Here is a 10218-nt window from a genome sequence, read left to right on the forward strand (position 1 = left end):
TGGAGATTAAGGCAAAAATAACAAACACTGGTCACATCCAAACTTTCAGAATTGTGATAAAAGGGATCCCAGACAAACTGAGATGCAACTTCAGCAGGGCAAATAACTGATTGTGCTATAGTTGGAAAAACTTGGGTCAAACCAAAACCAAACATCTTTGGGGGTTTTGGCAGATTTAAAAAGCTGGAAAAATTTCATTGGGCCAGACAAAGTGAGTGAGCCTGACTCCAGATCCTGGTGGATAGGGCATTCACCCAGGAGGGGAGACACTTGGATGTCACACAAAATACACAATATGGAATAGCTTTAAAAGGAGAGGTTGAGAGCAGAGCCTAACCCAGACTAGCCGCTAGCCTGGGGGTTAAGGCAAGCACCTCTCAAGAAGTGAAAACCTGTATTCAAGTCCCTGCATCAGAGTGGGGATTTGAACCTGAGTCATCTCCCTTCCAGGTAAGTACCTAACTATGGGGTACAAAAAGGAGCATTGCTTCTTGCTTGACTTTGTAGATGGCACCTAACTATCCCTTGTAAGTCTAGCACCTAACTATTTCACTGACATTTCAGAACTGACTTTCTTTTTTTGTTTCAATCAGAACAAATCACTGAAATTTACCCAAATTTGCAAAATGTTTTGGTGGATAGAAATCTGCATTTTGGGTAGAAAAAAAGTTTCAGCTGAAAAATTTCACCTGGGTCTGATACAACAACAATAATACTACAGAAAGCTAGGCCTAGACTCAGCTCCTTGCTCAGCCACAGACTCAGTGTGACCTTGGGTAAATCCCTTATTCTTTCTGGGTGCTCCTATGCTGAGCTGGAGGTGTAAATTCCAGCTTGAGGAGACATAAGCAAGCTAGGTCAGATCCAGAGCTGGATTAAAAAATTGGGGGCCCTGTGTACTATAGCAACTGGATTCCCCCCTCACACTGGGGTTGGGAACCCCTGCGGAGGGTAATGTCCTGCTTCTGGAGGATGGGAGGATCCAGGGGGTGGTGGTGGAGAACAAGTCCACCTACATTAATGCTGCAGCCACTCCTGTCCAGCAGGACTATGCCAGCTCCCCTTACTGGCTCTCACTACAGTATGCAGGCAGAGCACTCCACATACAATGCCCCATCCTGCCCACTTTCTGCCTCTGGGATGGAGTTTTGGGTGTGTGTTTTGTTTCTCTGACCCCACTTCTTCCTTCAGCAGCTGCCTCATCCACCTACCCAGCCACCCACCCTGGAAGTCCTGTGCAAGTGCAGTGTTGGTGCATGGACATCTAGCTTTTCTTTGACTGTGCTCTAATGCCCACTTAGCAAAGGATCTGGTCCTTTCATGCTTCATCTATTCCCAGCTTTCTCTTCGTTATTTCCAGAGCTGCAGCTCAGAGCATACTGGGATCTCCTCAAACATGCTAAGTCTTTGCTTCTCCTGGGAGGTTATTTCTTCATAAACGCCCCTCTTGTGGTGCCTTGCCTTGTGGTTAGATTTTACCAAGGGGAGGGTGTGATGCTCTAATTTATTTAACATCAAGAATTTGCTGCTAATAGCCAGAATCCAATCTGCCTTCATCTTCTGATGGGTTTAATAAGTAAAGGAGAGCAATGTGTATTACTTTGAACATATGACTCATTCCCAAGTCCCAATGCTTTAAGGTTAGGTTTTATTGCATTGTGCTGTTTGCCACAAAGGAACAGCATACTCTACATTGTCTGATTTACACTCAGGCTGGGGAGGAATTATTGGTTGCTAGATGTTATTAGTGAGTGGACTGACTATTATTGTTTTTTAGAGGCTGGCAGAAAGGCTCAGAAATAATGGGGATTTGTGCAGCAAAATCTCAACAATGCTGCTAATCAAAAGGTGACCAGAAAAATCCTAATAGGACAAGACTGAAACAGTCTGCTTTGCAAGCTAGAGGGGAAAAAATAAAACACACACACACACACACACACACACACACACACACTCCATAGCTGTATGAAGAAGAAAAGAGTATAAGGACAAAGTGCTAAATTCAAATTTGCCTCTTCGTTACTCTAATTCGAAGCCAGTGTAACTCTCTTGACTTCACTGGAGCTACTCTGATTTGAATCTGCATGAGCTCAGAATCAAACTCCTGAGTCTGTCAGCATCTGATAGCACAGTCTCTGCCATCAGGATCAAAATGACCATTTTAAATATAAGCTTCAGGGGGTAGCTGAGTTAGTCTGTACAGGATAGACTTAAAAACAACAAATGGTCTGGTAGCACTTTATAGACTAACAAATCATGTAGATGGTATCATGAGCTTTCGTGGGCACAGCCCACTTCTTCAGATGACCATTTAGTCTATAAAGTGCTACCAGGCCATTTGTTGTTTTTTAAGTTTATCATTTTAGAAATAGTTGCCCATCATCTCTGGTAGCATTACTATTCAGTAACTATGGGTTGGATTGTGGGCAGCCCACACAGAGGCATAAGGAGAAGTGAGCATTCTTCTGGATACTGAGGGATAAACTGGTGCTGTGCACCCACTATTTGTACCTGACCAAGTGAGTGGGGAGTAGCCAGAGCTTTGGCTCCTCTCCTGTCCCCACAGCATTATCTGGTGTTGCTGAGAAAGCAGGAAATGTAGTATTTTGCTGTGGGGAAGGAGTACACTGCAAGGAGGCAATTTCATAGTTCCTTCTCTTGAGTGCTTCTGGTGCAGCATGACTATGTACTACACTTCACACAAGGCAGATTGTATAAACACAGACTTGCCTGTTGAGAAAGTTGAGAAGAACAGGAACTTCAAATCTCAAATTAAAAGATATGAAGGAGAAGTTTCATGGCACACCTCTCCCCAGTATACTGCCATTGTGTGCTGTAAACTTCTGATCTGGCCTACTTTCCACTGTGGCCCATCAATGGGACTTAAAACGACAGCCTTGGAAAGAACTCTAACCGGTTAGAAGTGCTGGAACTCTGCAACAAAGGTCCTCACAAATGTCACTCCCATACTTCAGCTATCTTCAAACTCATATATTCAAGGCACTTGATCCCAGGCCCAGCCTTCAGGGTGACTGCGTGTGGGACGCTTCAGAGAATGCCTGTGTCTCTAATGAGGATTATTGACAGCTGTGAACATCGGAACAATGGAATGGACAATAGCAAGGGTGGAACTCTTAGGATTGAAGATAGGGCTTCTCTAGTAACAGGCAAATACAGCTGTGGAAGTCCCTACTAAGAGAATGGAATAGGGGCCTTCATGTAGGCATAATTAATCAAAATGGTTTTGCTGCAACATGTGGCAATAAGTATCATAAATAATAAGATGCTTATTCTAGGAGATACTTTCTAAAGCCAAAAAGTGAGCTTTTCCAGAGATCTTCAGTTAGCTGGAGATGAGTGTGATAAGAGACAGATTAAATTACTGAATATTACCCTTCCTCAAAATGGGAATAACTAGGCACAGAGTAGAGAGTCTCCTCCCGCCCCCCACCTCAGAGTTAAACAGTGAATTAGTGGCAGAGATGGGAACTGAAGTCAGGACTCCTAGTTCCAGAACCACTAGAGAAAGAGCTGCCTCTTTAAGTAATTATTAGAGTTGATTATTTCAACTAATTGGAGCAGATGGCTATGCAATATAATACCCACCTTTTCTCTCTCTCCCTAGTACTTACCTCCAAGCCTTTCTGAATGCTCAAGGCTGGACATACTGTTTCTAGGCTGGAGTCAAGTCCTTCAAGCTCTGAATAGCCAGCTGTGTGTTTGATTATTGGAGCTGCTCTCAGCCAGCTTACCGGCTCTTTAGCCTGGAGAGCCAAATCACTCTGGGACAAAGTAATTGTTCTCTATGCATGGCTTGCTACTAATTGTGGAACAGAAGAGGCCTGGAGCACCTGGTGTCTCTTCCCAGTATGCTCTTCAATAGAAAATATTATAAACATTGTGATACACAAACAAATAGGATGCATTTGCTATGTGCCAGTTTCTTAACCCTTGAGAGCCCACCTGTTTCTCACAATAAATATGTTACAGTGGATTAGAACATACATAGACATGTTCAAGCTTCCCTTTGTGGACTACTAGTGCTCATGTTTATACAAAGCTGCACAATAATTAATAATTGTACCATCTCTTTGCAACAGAAGTAAAATTATTATTTCACTTCTACAGAGAAACATTCTCCCATGACATTCTGATAAGTGAGCTGGAGGAATGAGAGCTTGACAGAACTACTATTAACTGAATAAATAACTGGTTAAACAACTGCAGAGAAAGAATAACTATTAGTGGAATGATGTCAGATTGGGGGATCCACAGTGATCTTTCTGGGTCCAGAGTTGTTTAATATCTTTATTATAAGCTGGTTGTAGGAATAGAGAGCATATTGATCAAATTTGCAAAGCTGGGGAACAGGAGGTTGCCAACCTTTTGGTGGTAAAATTCAAAAGGATCCTGATAAAATGGAGAACTGGGCTATAGGTGGCACAATAAAATTCAAGCAAAACAAATGTAAGGCGCTGTAGGAAGAAAAAACAAATGCAGAATGGGAGATAGCAATGCTGCTGCCAGTCTAGTTAAACGTCTGAGAGTTGTGGATCACAGCCTCAACATGATTCAGCAATGTGATACTGTTGAAAAAAAAAGTAAATGCAGTTTTAAGTTGCATTAACAGAGGCCTAGCACAAAACTTCTGGGAGATGATAGTACTGCTCTGTTTGGTGCTTCGCTGGAGTGCTGCGTCCAATGTTGGTAACCAATGTATAGAAAGTATGTACAGAAACTGGAAAGGATCCAGATCCAAGTGACAAAGATGATCAAAGAGATGGAATGCAAACCAGATGAGCAATGGCTGAAGGAACTGGGTATGTTTAATTTGGAAAAGAGGAGATTAAGGGAGGACATAATAGCAGCTTTGAAAGGCTGCCAGAAAAAGATGGAGAATAGTTGTTCTTTCTTGCCACAGAGGAAGAGCAAAAGGAAATGGGTTTAAACTACTGTACAGCAGATTTAGATTAAATCTTGGGGGAAACTTCCTAACTGTAAGGGCAACAGAAGAGACTGTCTAGGTAGATCGTGGAAGCTCCTTTTCTGGATGTTTTCAAAAGGAGACTGGATAGTGATCTGTCTTGTATGGTTTAGACATAACAAATCCTGCACCTTGGCAGGAGGTTCATTTGGATGACTTTTGCAGTCTCTTCTAATCCTGTGATTCCATGATTTAATGAAAAAAGGCTGAGAAGTTAATGGCATTATATTCAAATGTCAGAGTCCAGAAGGATGGACAGACTTGCCAGCTCCTTGGTCAAGGTGAGAGAAGGGGTGGGGCTGAGGCAGCCAGTCCTCAGTACCTCCTATCCTATCAGCAGTGATTTAAAGGGAGCAGGACTCCAGATGCTGTTGCTCCTGAAGTAACAGTGGTGGTAGCCAGGAGTCCAGAGACCTTTTCAATCAGTGGGCCCTAGGTCAACTGTCTCGTTGTCCTGCCCATTGGTGGGCCTGTCCGTGTCCAAAGTTAGAATCATAGAATCATAGAATAATAGGACTGGAAGGGACCTCAAGAGGTCATCGAGTCCAGCCCCCCGCCCTCAAGGCAGGACCAAGCTCTGTCTACACCATCCCTGACAGATGTCTATCTAACCTGTTCTTAAATATCTCCAGAGAGGGAGATTCCACCACCTCCCTTGGCAATTTATTCCAATATTTGACCACCCTGACAGTTAGGAATTTTTTCCTAATGTCCAATCTAAACCTCCCCTGATGCACTTTAAGCCCATTACTCCTTGTCCTGTCCTCAGAAACCAAGAGGAACAAATTTTCTCCTTCCTCCTTGTGACACCCTTTTAGATATTTGAAAACCGCTATCATGTCCCCCCTTAATCTTCTTTTTTCCAAACTAAACGAGTCCAGTTCATGAAGCCTGGCTTCATAGGTCATGTTCTCTAAACCTTTAATCATTCTTGTCGCTCTTCTCTGTACCCTTTCCAATTTCTCCACATCTTTCTTGAAATGTGGCGCCCAGAACTGGACACAGTACTCCAGCTGAGGCCTAACTAGTGCAGAGTAGAGTGGCATAATGACTTCATGAGTTTTGCTTACAACACACCTGTTGATACAACCTAGAATCATATTTGCTTTTTTTGCAACAGCATCACACTGTTGACTCATATTCAACTTGTGGTCCACTATGACCCCTAGATCCCTTTCCGCCATGCTCCTTCCTAGACAGTCGCTTCCCATCTTGTATGTATGGAACTGATTGTTCCTTCCTAAGTGGAGAACTTTGCATTTCTCTTTATTAAACCTCATCCTGTTTACCTCTGACCATTTCTCTAACTTGCTAAGGTCATTTTGAATTATGTCCGTATCCTCCAAAGAAGTTGCAACCCCACCCAGTTTGGTATCATCTGCAAACTTAATAAGCGTACTCTCTATCCCAATATCTACATCATTGATGAAGATATTGAACAGTACGGGTCCCAAAACAGACCCTTGAGGAACTCCACTTGTTATCCCTTTCCAGCAGGATTTAGAACCGTTAACAACAACTCTCTGACTACGGTTATCCAACCAATTATGCACCCACCTTATCGTGGCCCTATCTAAGTTATATTTGCCTAGTTTATCAATAAGAATATCATGTGAGACCGTATCAAATGCCTTACTAAAGTCTAGGTATATGACATCCATCGCTTCTCCCTTATCCACAAGGCTCGTTATCCCATCAAAGAAAGCTATCAGATTAGTTTGGCATGACTTGTTCTTCACAAACCCATGCTGGCTATTCCCTATCACTTTATTACCTTCCAAGTGTTTGCATAGGATTTCCTTAATTACCTGCTCCATTATCTTCCCTGGGACAGACGTTAAACTGACCAGTCTGTAGTTTCCTGGGTTGTTCTTATTCCCCTTTTTATAGATGGGCACAATATTTGCCCTTTTCCAGTCTTCTGGAATCTCCCGTCTGCCATGATTTTTCAAAAATCATAGCTAAAGGCTCAGATACCTCCTCTATCAGCTCCTTGAGTATCCTGGGATGCATTTCATCAGGACCTGGTGACTTGCTGACATCTAACTTTCCTAAGTGATTTTTAACTTGTTCTTTGTGTATCCTATCTTCTAAACTTACCCTCTCTCTGCTTGTATTCACTACGTTAGGCACACCTCCAGACTTCTCGGTGAAGACCGAAACAAAGAAGTCATTGAGCATCTCTGCCATTTCCAAGTTTCCAGTTACTGCTTCTCCCTCTTCACTAAGCAGTGGGCCTACCCTGTTCTTGGTCTTCCTCTTGCTTTTAATGTATTTATAAAAGGTCTTCTTGTTTCCCTTTATGCCTGTAGCTAGTTTGATCTCATTTTGTGCCTTTGCCTTTCTAATCTTTCCCCTGCATTCCCGTGTTGCTTGCCTATATTCATCCTTTGTTATTTGTCCTAGTTTCCATTTTTTATAGGACTCCTTTTTTATTTTGAGATCATGCAAGATCTCCTTGTTAAGCCAAGCTGGTCTTTTGCCATATTTTCTATCTTTCCTACACAGCGGAATTGTTTGCTTTTGGGCCCTTAACAACGTCCCTTTGAAATACTTCCAACTCTCCTCAGTTGTTTTTCCCTTCAGTCTTGCTTCCCATGGGACCTTACCTACAAGTTCTCTGAGCTTATCAAAATCTGCCTTCCTGAAATACAATACCTCAATTGTGCTGGTCTCCCTTCTACCTTTCCTTAAGAGCATGAACTCTATTATTTCATGATCACTGTCCCCTATACTGTCTTCCACTTTCAAGTTCTCAACTAGTTCCTCCCTATTTGTTAAAACCAAATCCAGAACAGCTTCTCCTCTGGTAGCTTTTTCAACCTTCTGAAACAGAAAGTTGTCTCCAATGCAGTCCAGAAACTTATTGGATAGCCTGTGCCCCGCTGTGTTAGTTTCCCAACATATGTCTGGATAGTTGAAGTCCCCCATCACCACCAAATCTTGGGCTTTGGATAGTTTTGTTAATTGTTTAAAAAAGGCCTCATCCACCTCTTCCACCTGACTAGGTGGCCTGTAGTAGACTCCTAGCATGATATCACCCTCTTTTTTTACCCCTTTTAGCTTAACCCAGAGACTCTCTACACAGCTATCTCCTACGTTCATCTCCACTTCAGTCCAAGTGTGTACATTTTTAATATACAAGGCAACCCCTCCTCCCTTTTTTCCCTGTCTGTCCTTCCTGAGCAAGCCGTACCCTTCCATACCAACATTCCAATCGTGCGTCCCATCCCACCAGGTTTCTGTAATACCAATGATATCATAGTTGTATTTATTGGTTAGCAATTCCAGTTCTTCCTGCTTATTACCCATACTTCTTGCATTTGTATATAGGCATCTAAGATACTGATTTGATCTTGCCTCCCTGTTGTGCCCTGACCCTCCTTTCTCCTTGCCTTTATAGGCCGTAGCCCCCCCCCATTTCCAACCCATCTCCCAGTCCCGCACATTCAGCACTTACCTGTGGGCTTTGCTCACCTGTCCCCGTCGAACCTAGTTAGGCCTTGTGCTTTCTGTTTAGGCACTTAAATGACTGATTTTTCAGAATTGCTGAGGACCAGTTTGTTTTGCCACATTTTCAAGGCTATCTTCACAAGGAAAAATCCTGGGAACTTATTTGAAAAACGAAATAACCAACCAACTTGAGATTGTTCTTTACAATTGTAGTTCCAAGAGGACCAAGGGCTGCAGGCTTTTCACACCCCCCCCCAAAACCAGCTCTGTGTAAGAACAACTTTTAGGGAGCTCACTCTTAAAGAGAGATGAGAGTTCAGATACCTTGGGTGTGATGTATTAAAGAGCTAAATCTGCCTACCTAGGCTAAGGGACCCCAAAATGGAAGGACAACAGTAAGCAAATACTTAAGTGGCAGAAAGAATTCTTTGGGATGGTGGATATGATATTAATATGAGTAAATGGAAAATCAGACAATGTCAGGAAGTTATCCTGACTGTAAGATATATATTTCAAGTGTAGTGGTGTAATCCCCATTGCTTAGAACTTTCAAAATGCGATTGAAGAAGATAATAAAAATACAGTATCTGTCTGCCATCCATCTATTCATCTCTCTTTGGTATGTTTAAGGCACCTGTCAATGTGGAATCTACATGTACTGTAGGGATCAATCCTGCATTGTAGAAAGATGTCCTGCCTGACCTAAAAGTTCATTTTCATCTATAATTTCTATGGTCTGTGAGCAAGGATAGTTCTCTTTCTCAAATATATAAATGGTTAAAGACCATCAGCTCAGAGTGAGATCCTTGTTGACAAATCCTTCCTAAGATCCCCCCTTCTCTCTCTCTCTCTCTCTCTCTCTCTCTCTTTCTCAGTCAGTGTTTCTTTGTGGCTGCAAAGTCAGTCAGATTCAGCTATGCCTATACTACTATCTGAGGGTCCCCATGTCTCAGCGTTATATGACTAAGGTGCAAGGGGCCACCACAACTTCTTACTCTGCCATGTTATTAAGCTCCTGGTACATCATCGTGCATTTACAAAATTCAGCATCCTCCCTAGTGTTGCTCTGTGGCTACTTATCCAGCTGTCTCTTTTATAATGATGAAGGTTTGGATTTTATGTATTTAGTCTAATGGGGGTAATAGAGCTTCAAGAAATCTCAGTTAATATCAACACTGGGATTTTTGGTCTTCTTAAAGTTCTGGCTTCAAACATAGGACAGAAGGTAAAGCTGGGCCCATTCCAGCTGTTGAGTGCCAGCAGATTTACTAGACTTGTGTAATCATTTTTCTGTTATTAAAGCTGGCGGGCAGGGCTTGGCCGTTATCAAGAATACATATATTCTCTTGACTCTCTTCCACATTGTTATTTGCTAGCAGCACGTCAAGTAAATCTAGGTGACAAGGTTCCTGGAATCAGCAGGCTGCATGAGCTGAAAACAACATTAACACATATTTCCCAAAATGAAGTGAAGCTTTTCTGATGGTTAGAAATCCTGCAGCTTAAAATAAGAAATGGGCTCAAACAAACTGGGAGGAAAGTCAAATATAAGCCTTCAAGGCTCAGGACCATTTCTGTTCTAAAGCTTTTTAAAATAAAAAATACATTTTTCCCGCCATGGTACTTTTGTGTATTTATTTTAGGCTCACAAATTCTATGTACCTCAGGTATCCTGAAATAGCTATTCTGTGTCTTTTGAGTGTGCCTGTTATTTCAAAATATAATGGGCTTGCTATTTCAACATCTCTGTAAACCTCATTCCATGAGGAGTAAGGTTCATT

The 10218-nt window shown here is 42.3% G+C and overlaps 1 protein-coding gene across 4 annotated transcripts in view; it reads left to right on the forward strand.

The window, feature by feature from the left end:
- The first annotated feature begins 313 nt into the window (after window positions 1-313).
- Window positions 314-10218, forward strand: part of LOC142829096 (uncharacterized) — a 69981-nt gene continuing 60076 nt past the window's right edge. For all 4 annotated transcript variants that reach the window (XR_016349608.1, XR_016349609.1, XR_016349610.1 and 1 more), the window contains exon 1: window positions 314-450. The gene's annotated coding sequence lies outside the window, so the exon portion shown is untranslated. The remainder of the gene's footprint in view (window positions 451-10218) is intronic.

The sequence above is a fragment of the Pelodiscus sinensis genome, chromosome 5 (genome assembly GCF_052426305.1).
Source record: "Pelodiscus sinensis isolate ZL-2025 chromosome 5, ASM5242630v1, whole genome shotgun sequence".
Classification (NCBI taxonomy): Eukaryota; Metazoa; Chordata; order Testudines; family Trionychidae; genus Pelodiscus; species Pelodiscus sinensis.